The following is a 15,797-nucleotide window of genomic DNA, read 5'->3' on the forward strand; positions in this document are numbered from 1 at the left end:
AAAATTCATAAGCCGAAATTCATAAAATAATTTAGTATATTGAAAAGGTAGCATTTAAGCCATGGCTCAGTAGCTCAGCTGGTTGGAGTGTCATCCTGTACCTCAGAAGGTTGTAGGTTAGATTCTGGTCAGGGCACATACTTAGGTTGTGGGGTTGATCCCTGGTCGGGACTCATACAAGAGACAATCAATAAATATCTCTCTCTCTCTCTCTCTCTCTCTCTCTCTCTCTCTCTCTCTCTTTCTCTCAAATCAATAAACATATCCTCCAGTGATTATTTAAAAAAATGGTAGTACTGCCCTAACCGGTTTGGCTCAGTGGATAGAGCATTGGCCTGCAGACTGAAGGATCCCAGGTTTGATTCCAGTCAAGGGCATGTACCTTGGTTGCGGGCACATCCCCAGTAGGAGGTGTGCAGGAGGCAGCTGATCGATGTTTCTAACTCTCTATCCCTCTCCCTTCCTCTCTGTAAAAAATCAATAAAATATATCTTTAAAAAAAATAAAAATAAAAAATAAAAAAAATGGTAGTACTTAAGATTGTAGAATGACTAATAAATGATGAACAATTAAATAGGTAGTAAATTGACATAAAACAAAATTTATATAGTTCTTAAACATATGAAAAAAATGACCAACCTCACCTATATTAAATGAAATACATATATTATTATAAAATATGTAAATAACTTATAAAACTTAACACCAAGACAACAATTCACTTAAAAGTGGGCAAAGGACCTGAATAGACACTTTTGCAAGAGGACATCCACATGGCCAATGGACATATGAAAAGATTACATCACTAACATCAGAGAGATACAAATTAAAACCATAATGAGATATCACTGCACACCTGTCAGAATTGCTGTCATCAATAAATCAGCAAACAAGAAGGGTTGGTGAGGATGTGGAGAAAAGGGAACCCTCATGCACTGTTGGTGGGAATACAGATTGGTGCAGCCACTGTGGAAAAATAAAAAATGGAACTGGCTTTTGACCCAGTGATCCCAGTTCTGGGAATATATACCAAGAATCATGAAACACCGATCAGAAAGACTATATGTACCTCTATGTTCACAGCAGTATTATTTACAGTAGCCAAGATCTGGAAAAAGCCCAAAAACCATTAGCAGATGAATGGATAAAAAAAAAACCCATGGTACATCTAGTCAATGGACTACTATTCAGCCATAAAAAAGAGGAAATCTCACCTTTTGTGACATTTTTTAACATGAGTGGACTTGGAGATTATTATGCTAAGTGGAATAAACCAGAGAAAGACAAGTACCATCTATTATCACTTATTTGTGGAATCTAATGAACATAATAAACTGATGAACAAAATAGAAATAGAGGACTGGGTTCATGGAACAGACTGATAGCTGTCAGAAGGTAAGGGACAGGGGCAGAATGGATGAAAGAAGGTGAAGAACATATATGCATAGCCCATGGACACAGAAAACAGTGTGGTGATGGCCAGAGGGATGGGGGTCAGGGGAGGCATGGATGTGGGCAAATGGGGGAAAGGGGGACTTCTGTAATAGTGTCAGCAACAAAATGTAAAGAAAATAAACTGTGCCCTAGCTGGTTTGGCTCAGCGGGTAGAGGGTCAGCCTGCGGACTGAAGGGTCCTAGATTCCATTCCAGTCAAGGGCATGTACCTGGGTTGCGGGCATATCCCCAGTAGGGGGTGTGCAGGAGGCAGCTGAATCGATGTTTCTCTCTCATCGACATTTCTAACTCTCTATCATCCCTCTCCCTCTCCCTTCCTCTCTGTAAAAAAATCAATAAAATATGTTTTTTTAAAAAAGAAAATAAACTGTAATAAAATAACATTTTTTTCATCTATAAACCTAGCAAAGGTGAAAACATTGACAAGGGTGTTGAGAATCAACATTTTCATACACTGGTGGAAATGTAAATGAGTCTATGTTCTATGGGCAAATTATCCAAATTGACCAAAATTTAATTTGATTGTATCTTAAATATACCCTTTGATATAGAAATTCTATTTCTGGGTTCATATTAGAATGTATCTTTGGAAGGTATGTAAGAACCTGCTTATACTTGCTATTTCTAGTAAGGAAAAGTGGGTTGCTGGTGGCAAGGAAGTGAACGAGATTAATTTTTTTCTTCTATATATGTTTTGTGTTCTCAGTTTTATACACATGCATATTTATGCATTACCAATTCAAAATCAAAAACACTTGAACCAAAAAATGAATCTTCTATTTATTTCATTTTTAGTCAAACAAGAATTTGTGATGTACAGTTTCAGTTTTGTGTTTTATTTTTTCTTTTCCTATAAAGTCTAATATTTTTTATTCAGGTCAGGATTTGTGATTTTTCAACTCTCCAACAAATTTTACTAAGGGCAATTTTGGCCATTGTCATTTTTGTTTTGTGTTGTTTATTGTTAATTTTGAATTTAGCTAAAAGGCTTTTAAAGTTACTTCTTGATTAATGCATGAGGATATTTTGGCCATTCCCCTCTTGGCAAAGCAAGAGCAAAAATTAAAGAGTATTTTCAGCTTCAGAACGGTGAGGTCAGCATATCCCACTGAAGTGACAACCTTCCCCTTTAAGATTACTGAATGTTATTATGAAAGTCCTGTAAATATTGTCTTTCTTTCCAGGGGCTTTTGCATAAGCATTTTCTTTATGTTCTGTATCTAAGAGGAAGTCCTGGCATAAATAAAGGCAGATCAGGGTGTAATATATTGGACAAACTACCACTTTGGTGATTAAGGTATATCAGTGCTGGCAAGTCTCAGAAACTTGGCAGCACCCAATGTCTCTGACCCAACATATTCTAAATGGTGGCCTGACTAGGAGGCTAATATTAAGCCCTTGCCTGCAACCATCAAAATAAGAGAGATTTTTGTTTCTAATATTTGAAGAGAACAATAACGATTAGAAAAGTTGATATAAATAATTATAGATACATTTATAAGGCTTGATTGAAATGGGCATCTCCCCCAGTTTTTATAGGTCTAATAATCCAGAATGGGACCAAGATAATTCATTATGCCCCTGGAAAATTAGGGAAATGGACCTGTCAAATGAATTAATTGTTTCATTTAACAAGCATTTATTGAGTGCCTACTTTACACCAGGCTTTGGGCTACAAGGCATTGGATTTACAGAGATAAATAAGACATGTCTCTACTTACCAAGGGACCCTGGCATTTATTTAATCCCTGCATTTTCCTTTTGCATTGCCAGGTAGATGGATGGAAATGCATGTGGTTAATTGTTAGATGTTTCATGTAGAGCCCTGAGACAATTAAAGACTTCAGCTTGAGCGAGCAGCTTAAGAAAACTTTTTTTCAACCAGCAAATGGTGACGTTCACTTTTAGAGTTGCCTCTGTATCCTGTGTCATTAAGATCCCAATTGATTGCTAATTGCTCTGCATTATCCATAAGCCACTACAAACATTTTTAATTGCATACTCTTTGTTGTAATTTAGAGGCAGTGACTGCCTTCTAGCTCTCTGTATTTTTGGAACATTTCTTTCTGAGCCTACAAAGTGTTTGGCTGGCATGCAAGGGCCTGAGAAGGCTTAGTAGAAACCTGGGCCCATGAAATATAATCCTGCCACACCCTGAAACGAATAGATGGCTATGTCATGCCTGTGTGCACACAGGGACTGGTAAGTGGAAGACTTGTCAGCCAGAATTGTGAAAGGTGCTACTGCACAGCAAGTCAGTTCCGCCAAAGGAGAAAGCCACCTGCCAAGGGCAAACACGTGAATGGCCATGAAAATCATGTTTTCCTTCTGTCAGAGTTTGTTCTGAGCATTGAGAGCAGAGACTGGGCAGAGTAGACATGGCAGCCAGTAAATTCTTCCTTGCATCATGGTGTATCTGCTTTGAGTTCAAGATGTTTCTGTATCAGAGATCAGAACGTATTCTCAAGGAACTCTCATACAAAAGTTGAAAGATGTTTTTAAAAAATGACTATAGATTGTGTTGGTCTGATAACTGGAACTCAGTGATGGATAGAGCGTATGAAAATTACTGGGCATTAAATCAAAATGAACTCTTGCTTTATATGTTCCCACTGTTCCAATGTAGATTCTCATGGAAGGCTGAGGGTAACTGGGCTAGCGTTCATGAAAATAAAGAATAAAGTTAGGTCATTTGTGAATCTGGAATAGTTTTAGTTAGCTTGGCATTGATCGGATCTTAAATCATCTCCCCAAATCTCTACTCTATTCTTTTTTTTTTTTATTAAAAACAGAATATATTTCTTGAAAAATTATTTTATATACATTTCTAAAATTATTCTCTAAACAGAGAACTGTTTAGGAGGACTAGTTTCCTAGCAATGTGTGACCTTTCTAATTATATCTCTTAGCACCCCATGCAGCCTCCAACTATCTTTTTTGGTGTGTTAAAGATTGTTCTTGAGTCTTTCCCAGATGTATCACATGGAGTGAGCAAAATCTTGATAATAGTTTTGTCCTCATGTGTTGTGGATGCTATTGGTGCTACATCCAGACCCGCTTTGCTAGACTAGTGCCTGCACACTCCGGCCTCTGAGACTGTTCACAGTTAGATTACAGCTGTCCCTTCTCTGTAGGATCACCCTTAGCCAACACAACTTGGAGGATACACCCCACAAGGCTACAGTCATTGACAAAGAGAGTAGGAAAGTCAGCCCATGTGTCAATTGAGGGCTCATTCTGAAATAAAACTCCTGCTCCAGACCCCCCAGGGGACTGAAGTCAGAATCCAGCTGGGACCACTCGCCCATTTATCTATCTTCTGCTACCTTGTCCTGCTGCCTTCACTCCTCTTCCTGAGAACACTAACACAAGACTCCCTGTTTCAGTCTCTGCATCAAGAGACGCTAAGGATCACCATGGTTGTAAACAAGTACGGCAATTCACGTAGGAGTCTGGGGGTGATAGTGGGATAGGAGAGGGCACAGCACATAATTTAGCCTAATAAGAGTTTGCTAAATGAGCGGGTTTTCCAGACTTGATGCTTGGAATACAGTGGCATAGCTACAACCAAAAGATCTGTTTCTCTAGCTGGGCCAGGCTCCCTGATTCACTCGTGAATTGGAAACAAAAACACTAGGAACATTTCACAAGGCGTATTGCTGGATGGGAAGAAATTGATGATTGCTAATGATGTTAATTCATCAACCTGGATTATTAAGCACCAACCTTTCTCAGCATGTCCCTAAGTCCCCCCATCTGTAGTAGATTTGATGAAGAAAAGTACCCATTATAAATCTTCTTATCACAATGTGGAGACAAAATTTGTTTGAGTTAAACAATTAGAGAAATTCCAAGACAGTTTATAATCACATGCTAAAATATACATTATAGGTAATAAGTTCCAAACGAGTCTAGAGAAGTAATAAATCAATGTGGGCGTTTAAGAATTGGGCAAGGCTTCTGGGAGGAATGTGTGTGTGTGGGAAGGGCAGGCGGAAGAGGCCATTCCAAGTGGAAGAAGTGGTAAAAACAAGGTGTGGAGGTAGTAGGGAGGGTACCAGTGTTTGCCAGGATAAAGAAAAAAGGAAAATAAGTTTCCCTGAATTGATGCCTCTTCATATTCTCATCTCACTTTCCTTTTTCCACCTGCTGCTTTTTCCTTTACCTATTCATTCACCTAACGCTTTTTGGGGCACCTACTCTGTTCCAGAAACTGCAATATGTCTTAGGGATACGATAATAATACAACACGCATCCTTGCTCTCAAGGAACTGATAGTTTCCAGATAGATATAGATTGGTAAATGGGCAATTATTATACAGGGTTGTTATAGAGCTGTAAGTATAAATAAGCATAGGGTTCTATGAAAGAACAAAGGAGAGGTAGCTCATCCAGTCTTGGGGGAAGTAAAAACATAGGCTTCTTCAGTAAGTGACATCCAATTTGACCCCTGAAGTCTGGTTAGAAGTTAGCCAAGTGAAGGAGGATGCAAGGGAAACATTCTGAAGGTGAAAGAAAGCACGGAACTTCGAGGAAAGATGAGTGGTACAGTGTGGCTGATGTGTGTAAGTATAAAGAGACAGGGATGCTCAAAAAACAGAGGCCAGATCAGGAACTAAGCAAAGGAGTACGGACTTCATCTTGTGGGCCATGATAACCTTGATTGACTTAAGTATTAAAAATGTCATGATTGCCCTATCCAGTTTTGTTCAGTGACTAGAGCATCAGTCATCAGACTAAAGGGTCCCGGGCATGATTCTCGTCAAGGGCACGTACTGTAGGCTCAGTCCTCAGCCCCTGTGGGGTCACGTGCAGGAGGCAACCAATCAATGTGTCTCACATCAATGTTTTTTTCTCTCTCTATCTTTCCCCTCCCACTCTGTCTAAAAAAAACCAATGGGAAAAATATCCTCAGGTGAGGATTAACAACAAAAAATACATGCTTATTATTTCAGAAACATTGCTTTAGCTGGAGTAGTTTGGATAAATGGGAAGAAACCAACAGAATGGACACATTAACAAGCTGAGTTATACTGTTGGTAAATAATGGTAGGAATGGAGATAAGTAAAGTTAAAAACAACATATATTGGTGTTTTATAGGTTTTGAGAGGGCAAGTAAGACTGACTAATAATACTGAAGAAGATAACTTAAGCATGCGGTCGATGTGATAGTGTTTTAATCACATTAGGGAATATGAGAAGAAGAGCAAGATTGGTGAAATGAAAATTATTGTGTTTTGGACATTTGAACTTAAGAATCCTGGGGATATTCAAGTGGAGAGTTTGAATAGTTGAGTCTGGATGTTAAAAGAGAGATTTTTGGAGGTGGTGATATATATTTTGTTTTTTTACAAACTGCTCACATTACTGTTACCTATTTTGTTTTTTTACAAACTGCTCACATTACTGTTACCTACTTTGTTTAATGGTATCATTATTCTCCCAATTGCCCAGGCTAGAAACTCTTTTTTCCCTAAGGGACCCACGTATGGACTTCATTGGATTCCTGAATTTGTATGAAATTATGTGCCACATTTTGGATATGAGTGAATATGTGCATTAGCCTGGGACAGGGAGCCCTACATTTTTATGGAATTGTCAAAAGGTGTCTTGCTCATCTCCCACCCCAACATACACACAAGAAGTATTAAAAATCACAGAGTTATAATCTTTATCTCTTGTCTTTATATTTAACCATAAGTCAAGTTCTTCAGTTATTCAAGTCATATGAAGTAATATTTAAATCCCTCGCCTTTTCTCTTTGCTAGTCTCCTCTTTGAAATCCTTACCACTTGCAATTTTGTCTGTTTTTTACTGGGATTCCTCAACTTCCCAATGCATATAACTACATATTTTTTCCTAAATTTACTACAAACTATGCTAAATTGGGCCCCCATTCCTATGGGTAGCATAAAACCTTATCCAAATCAACTTCTTCTAAGAATCAGCAGCTTAGTTTATTGAATTTTGCAATTGCAATCCTGTTATTAAAATCTCAGACTCACTTTAATTCAAAGCACCTTATCTTGAGCCAAGTTAGACATTTCAAGGCAACTGGAAGCTGAATGCAGAGGAGTGGGGTAAGATGTAAGTTCTTTAGCTCTTTCCTTACCATTTCAGGCAGCTATTTTGCTGATGGGGGTATTAGGAAGGTAAGGGTCAGTGAAAGAAATTCACTCGTGTGATTGCTGGCAAATTGGAGGTAGCCAGCTGGCAATCCTCGCCTTTCTGTCAGTAACTGCCTTATCTTGTTTAACCTCTGTGTGTTCATAACCAGCCTTTAGTTCTATAATGTGGCATCTTAGCTGGTCTTGGATGCCCACCCAGCAGTCTTACAGAGTCAGTGCAGCTTCTTCCCTTTCTTCCTGGTGGGTGGCTCTCTGTATCCTCCTCATGCCAGCCCAGAATTCATCAGTATGGCCAGCTAGTTGCTGCCAACTCCTCATTTGGTGACTTCAGCTTGGTCTACAGTCATTTGGTGACTTTAGCTAAGTCTGAAGGCAACTGAAATGCTTGCTACATCTACCTAAATCTATGTGTAACTGGGAGAGAGTGAGGAGCAACCTTAATATCTTCTGACTTATTGCCTTACTCTCTTCTAGGATCTAAGTCCTAGAAGAGACAGCCTAGGTTCAGCCTAGGTTCATAACAGTCTTTCTTTCCTGATAATGCTTTCAAGTTTCATGAGTGATTCTCTAGGGGGCACCTGGTTTGGTTGGACAGAAAGAAATAAGCCAAATTGTCTCCGAACCCTCCCAACATGGGAAGATGAAGAGGGTAAATACTGATTCACAAACTTGGCTCTCCCCACAAAATGACTCCTCTTCCCCTGTCTACCCATTTCATGGGGGTTGCTTTACTGATTCTTCTGAAAGGCCCCCTTGTTAGCAAGTCCTAAGTCAGAGATGTCCAGCATGATTAATTTTTAGCTGTCTTCAGTTGGTAAGTCCAGCAGGGTCTCAGTGCACATCAAAACTTCGTGTTCCTAATCTCTTCATTGGTTCCCATGATGCAATGTCTTGTCTCTCCCATGCGTCCTCCCTAATATTTTTAACTTCAGTGACTCCAAAGGTCAAGACAAAGCTCATCAACTAGTTTCTAAGGTCTTTTAAAAATATGATGGCATCTATCTTTGCAGTCTCAACTCCTACCATGAGCTCACTAAATAACGTGGGCATTAATCAAACAGGTCTTGTCCTGATATCTTGAATTATCACATCTACATGGTGTTGCTTATGTCATGCCTTCTGCCTGCAATATCTTTTCTTTAATTTTGATTGAAATCACTTCTGTTCATTCTTTTTCCCCCCCTGATAATTCTTTTGGTCAACCTCACATGTCATCTCCATAATTCCCTACTCATTCCTTCCATGGCAATGAATCCCCTCCATGCCACTCACAGCATGCTTTCACTCTCCTGGTGCTGCCTTATTATACTGAGAGAGTGTAAGAAATTGTAAAGTGCATCTACACCTTATTCATCACATTATCATCACAAGCCTAACAAAGTGCCTTGAACATAGCAAATATCCAACAGTTCAGTTAAACTAAAATCTGGTGGAGTCAGATTATGGGATGAGATTAAAATGGCCTTAAATACTAGTTTAATTGGTATCTATTAGTGACTTGGGGAAAGAGGCATATGTTTCTTAGGGCTGTTTATTTTTTCAAATTATAAAACATGCTCCCATTGCAGTAGCTTACTAAAATATCTCCAAAGCAAAGCACAAAAACAAGAAAACCTGACTCACAAATTATGACTGTGATCAGGCGCTTTCTGCTTGTCAATATCTGGAGGAAAAACTAGAACCATGTTCTTGGATCTAAAACCCAATCTACAAGTGAGGACATGCCATCTAAAAGAAGTTCAAGCATGGGTGCCCCCCATAAATTAGATCCGTGCTGGATTCCATGCCATATATTAGGCTAGGGGATCACAAATTTCAGCTGTGCAATAGTTAAGAAGGAGAAAATGAGGTGATCAGGGCGAAAAACTAGTAGGGGAACAAAGTCCATATGGATGTCAATTGGCGGATTTCATACCCTGTGTCATTCAGCCATGTGGTTGCTGCTATCAGGTATCTGAGTGTCTGGACTCTGACAAAGCAGAGTTTGTGGATAAACTTCATTTTCAAGAGTGCCCTTAGAGAGCTTCAAAGAGAACTCAGGAACTCCTGACCAATACTTGAAGACTTTGGCTAAACTGAAAAGCCTTCATTTATATGAATAAAAGCTTAGGCATTCTTTAAACAGCTCACATCACATGCTTGGGCCCTCTAAACAGACTAGCATAGGTTGATGCTATTATAATTATACTAGAGGCCTGGTGCACAAATTCATGCATGGGTGGGTCCAGCCGGCCCACCCCAATGGGGGCCGATCAGAGCTGGGCCGACAGGGGGTGGTAGGGGCTGCGGGAGATTGGCTGGCTGGCCCCACCCCTGATCAGGGTGGAGGGGGGTGATCGGGGGCCTGGCTGGCCAGGGGGAGGGGCACAGGAAGTTGGGGGGGCCGATCGGGGCCCCCATTCGGCTGGTTGGCCACCACAGTGCGTGTCATAGTGACCGGTCATTCCGCTATTCTGGTCGCTTGGCTTTTATATATATAGATTTCAAGGATCATTTTGACTCACCTAAATTTACTTTGGCTTGCCACAGGAGCCAGATCCAGTAATGTATATGCATTACTCTGTCCATAAATACCAATTTACAGATACTTTCAGCCACCTCCCACACCCATAACCTTTCCCAGCAGATATGCACACACCTGCTCTCACATGACCATGCCCTGTGAATCCACCCATACCTGCAAACAGAGGCACATGTATGTGCAAATGCATCTTCATCAAACCTTGGGATTATACTTCCCTTCTCCTTTCAGCCTATCCTGAACCATGCAGCTGTTTTGGGTCTTACTCTGACCCACCAGCTACACTCTAGGTGGAACAGCTGTGGTCAGAAACTTGGCCAGGACTCTCTGCCAAGTCAGGGTCAGACGTAGCTGAGTGAGCAGCTATTGAGCAGAGCTGTGGAATGTGGGTGGAGCCAGAGAAGAAGGGGCACAACTGATGCCACTTCCAGAAGGAGGTGGGAAGCGCTACTGCCTTCCCAGTGAGATGACCAAAGGCAGCTGTGCGCTGCTGATGCAAAGAAAATGAAATGGTAGAGCTTAGCTTCCAAAGCAGCAGCTGCTGTGGTCTGGAGGGCAGCAGAGGGTCGTCCCCAGAGGGTGGCCCTTGCTCCAGTGCGCATGTGTGATGGTAGGAGGTGGTTACCTTTCTTCTCTTTGGTAGGGACTTTCCTTTGTTCAGACAGCTTTGGCTGTTTGTTGAGTTTCTACGTGGAATGTAATGAACAATATAAACCAATGAACAAAATAGATCCAAAGACACAGAAGCATGGAACAGATTGTGGGATCTCAGAGGGAAGGTGAAGGTGGGTGGGTTAGTGGGAAGAGATCAACCAAAGAAATCGTGTGCATATATGCACAACCCATGGATAAAGATAATAGGGTGGTGAAGGCTTGGGGCGGGGGTTGGGGGGTGGGCTAGAAGGGGTCAGTGGGGGGAAAAGGGAGACATATGTAATACTTTCAACAATAAAGATTAGAATAAAAAAAATAAAGAGGAGCAAGCTCTCTCAGTTAGTGAGAGATCCCCCTGCATTCTTCACTCTATTTTGAAGAGAGGAAAACATCAAGATTACTTATTCCAGGTCAAAGGAGGCCAGCAGGCCCATTGACTCCCATACTTCTGGGAAGCATTTGATGTTTGGGAGCCACTACATACGGCTGCAACAAAATCCAGTATGCTATTTACTAAATACCAACCGCAGTCCCAAGTCCAGTTCTCTGTCTTCAATGCAAAGGCTCCCGAAGATTATTTTAAAAAGACTAAATTAGGTGTTGTTGTCTAGCACTTTCACACCCCCAATTCTCGCTTTTCAGTGTCTTACTTCCTGCCTTTTCTACATGCCCGAAGTCCTTCTGTAGCTTCTCTGTTAGACAGGCCTCCCCTAAGCTGCTCGATACACAACACTCTTCCCCGAGCAGTGTCCCAGATGGCCAGTTGTCACCAATTGCCATGTTGGGATTGCAGAAAGGCCTGTCGCTGCAGAATGACTCGGGCTTAGTCAGTAATCAAAAACTAACTGCTGGGGGAACGTGTTTGTCTTTAGCGTACATCTCGCAGATTCTGAGACTCTTCATAGACTTCACTACATCCGATCCTACACGCTAGCTGACTCCCTCCCTTTCTTTGAATTTAGCTACCAGAATTGGACACGTCTTTGATTTCACTCCTCCTTGGCCATCTCCTCCGCAACAGCTGCCTTCTCAGCTTGACTTCAATCTCCATATTCACTGTGGATAAATCCATAAACTGAACGCATCTGCCCCCAGCAGCTGGAAATCCTAGTCTCCCACCATGTAATTCCCTCCTTGGACAGGGAGTGAGTGACAGAGCTTAAAAATGAATATTTGTTTGGAAAAATCATCCCTTGTCTTCAATGGCTCCTATTAAAATGCTTCTTTCAATGTGACATTTAGAGGACACCATTTATATGTAAGAATTCATTCTAAATGACTACTGGGTGGTTAATCAAATTTATTGCTTTCTGAAAGAAGTATTTCAGAAGCAGGAGACTTCTTTCGGAGTTGCCTGAGAAATAAGAAGGCCCTTTTGCAGGTTCTCAATGTCTAAGGAATCTGTCCTGCCATCTTTGATCTGCTGGCATCAGCATTTTTATTCCTGTGCTTCCTGCACAAGGATATTCTTGCAAGGATTAACATCGTAACCTTCTGTGTAACTGTGCTCCTTGTGAAACTGTACTCAGGGTGAGACCTGCCTCTTTTCTTAGGACCCAAACCTATGAATGTGATCTCCTTCACGAGCTGCCTTCGGATATCCAAATTATCAGTGTGTTAGCTTGTTGGGAAATGTGATGAGGTGAACTCTCCTATTTTCCAACACGTTCTTCCTGGTTCATACAGTCAGTGCCTTTCCACAGGGCAAGGCCATTTGCTCACCATGACCAGTGTTCCTAGGAAACATTTGTTAGAAGCCAATCTTCCTTTCTGAATAAACCCGTAAATGAAGTATGTAAGGAACCCTTGTTTACGCTTCTCTATTGGAGACCTGAAGTGACTGTGGTCATTATAATATCTTACCTTGCTGTATACTTCCTATACATCTTATTTAACGTCATCTTTACATCCTTAAAATGGTAGTTACTTGCCCTATACAATGGTTGAAAAACTGAGGGTTAGGTGCATTAAAAAATCTGCCTGAAGTTATGTTGCCTGCAAGTGGTTGTTTTGGGGGGTCACATCAAAGTCTAATCCCAAATTCTGTGCTCCTTCCACTGAACCAAAATGATGTATTGTGAGGACTACATCTTGATGTTTTTTCTCTTCTCAGAGTTGAAGGCCATCTCAGTGATTGGTGGGAACTTGGTTCCTCATTCACACCATTCCTCACAAATTCTAAAGTAAGGCCCCTGAGACTGACATGACCTCATGTCGCTGACCAGCTGGCTCACCTCAGCCCTCAGCTTATTCCTACTAGTCACCAATAATTGGGACAACCCTGCCTTTTCTGCCTCAATTGCTATTAAATCTACATTTTCCACAGAAGTAAAGATGGACTTCTCTCTCTTTTTTGCAAGAGACCAATTATTTATCTGATGGGCAGAATACATTAAGCTTGAGAAAAGTTTGCTCCTGGCCCATGGACAGAACACAAGCTTGGGATGTGTAGCTGGGAAAATGTGCTAATCCCTGAACTACAGATTCCCAATTTGTGAATTTGTGAGGCTTTATAATAAGGACTGTGACGGTTGTTACTTAGTGGCAGCTGATAGCATCTGCCACTTTTATATATATTCTTCTTCATTTTCTAAGAAAAATCACAGATGTTTTATTCCTTGAGGTGACACCTGCAGATCTAAAACCAGTTGAAACAAAATAACAAACAAAAAAACAGCACAGCAGATGTTTTGAAATTGGAACAGTTATATGATTGGACAGGGGGGTGGGGGAAAGCACAATTTCACTATTTCTTTATCTATACAAATGCCAGAAAGTAACTTCTCTTTTTACTGTGGCACAAAAGACTAGCTAGTGGTCCTCACTTTTTCTGTATCCCCTAATCTCGAGGGCAGTTTTGACACTTTATTTACATAAAAGATGATGAGTTTTATTCCAGCCCTGAGATTCAACTCACCTTTAATAAATTGTGCACAGTGTTCCTGATTCACTGGTATAAAATGAAGGAATGCTTTTAAGTCATATGAGGGCACCACATTTGCTGATGCAAAAATGCGTTAGTCTGATAGGAAAGTTAATTAAGCAATACGACATGACATGACATGAATTATTGTGTAATAACTCATGTGTTCGGCATAGCTAGGCACAAACCTGAAGGCCAAGTACCCCTACAGTATCTAGGCTTGAGTTATGCTACAATAACTCATGTCCTGGAGTTTTCCAACAAAGCAGGAGAAGGGGGTGGAAACCAAGGACAAAAACTGATCTCCAGCAGGAAAGAGGGGATGAAATGGGATCGTTGTTTGGAATTACACACCCTTCCCTTCAAACAGTACATTTGCAGCAAGAATTTGAGGAAGAAGTTCACTGGGATTCTTCTTGCCATTTCTCATAGCTTTGAGAAGACACCACAGACTTGCAACTCAGAGCTTGGTGCAGCAGGCTAAGGAAAATGCTTTGCCAGAAGTATGGGCACGTGAAAATTCAGCAAGTTCCATGGATTCTTTTTTGACTCAAAGAGGGAAATAACTCATCTCTTTATAACTTTTGGAATGTTATCTTTTTCCCTCTGAAATTTGGGAAAGTAAATGTCTTGATTTCAGAAGTCCTGGGTTCTGAGAGATGGGAACTCAGTTATCCAAGCTTCTGCATCCTTAAAACACAATATCCTTTGCCACTTCCTCTATTCAATTGGAGTTGGGTTTGGGGGTCAGAACTAAGACACTGAGGAAGATTTGGTTCTCCAGGCTTTGGTTTGACCTGAAGAACGAAGGAAAAACCATGGAGAAGCCACAGCATGAAGACTTAACTCAATGAGCTCACTCAGTGTCATATACGAACAGTGGCGCCAAATTCGATCTGCAGAGAGATGATCTTGCTGCCTTTCTTCCCTTTCATGGGCATATTGATTTAATGAATGATAGTAAACCTAATGAGTTCCCATTAGTGGTATGGTCCTGTTAACTGCACAGCTGCATAGCTTGAAAGCCAATCAGATTGTTCTGTGAAAGTCCAAGTTCATAAAAAATACCTACAGAGGAAGAAGCTGCATTTTCCTACACGTAAACGTTCGCACGTAAAGCTGATTGAGGTTGACAAGAAGATGTCCCATCCAGCCTCACCCAGCTCAGGCTGCACGGACACAGCTGTACCTCCGCCCTCTCTTTCTCCTCCTCTCACCTCCAGCCACAGCCTGTGCCGAGATGAGCAGTTCAGCAAATCCGTGACTTCAGATCTTACAAGTTTGCTGGTAAAATTCCAAAATTCATAGACAGACCATGCCTCCCCGCATACGACTAACATATGGTATTAACAAATTTTATCAACACTGTATAAAGGGAACAGCTCCAGAATGTGTGTCTGTTATTCTTACAGTTACTCTGTTGCCTTTCAGCGTGGCGCTGATAGTGCCTCCCTTCCTTCCCGTTTGAAACGCTGGTTTTAACATCTATTTCTGTTCTTCAGAGGCTTTAGTATGGACTCTTCACTTTATTTGGTAAGTTGGAATTCAGGCTATTAGTTCAGCAGGCGGAGATCTCATGAAAACTTACCATGTAATTGGTTAACAGATTATTTACGTAGAAAAAAGTGTTCTTGATATACAAAGATGACCCAAAGCAGTGTCAGCAAACGTTTTCTCTGTCACAGCTATGCAACTCCTCCATCAGAGTATAAAGTAGCCATAGACAATATGTAACACAGTGAGCTTGCCTGCATTCCAATAAAACTTCACTTACCAAGTAGGTAGAGGGCTGAACAGGGCTGGCAGGCCTTAGTTTGGCAACCCATAGTGTAGAGCAGTGATGGCGAACCTTTTGAGCTCAGCGTGTCAGCATTTTGAAAAACTCTAACTTAACTCTGGTGCCGTGTCACATATAGTAATTTTTTGATCTTTGCAACCATAGTAAAACAAAGATTTATATTTTTGATATTTATTTTATATATTTAAATGCCATTTAACAAAGAAAAATCAACCAAAAAAATGAGTTCGCGTGTCACCTCTGACATGCGTGTCATAGGTTCGCCACCACTGGTTTAACCTATGATTTTATAACTATTTGAAGAAAGATAAAGTTAC

Source organism: Myotis lucifugus, unplaced genomic scaffold, assembly GCF_000147115.1.
Source record: "Myotis lucifugus unplaced genomic scaffold, Myoluc2.0 scaffold_79, whole genome shotgun sequence".
Lineage (NCBI taxonomy): Eukaryota > Metazoa > Chordata > Mammalia > Chiroptera > Vespertilionidae > Myotis > Myotis lucifugus.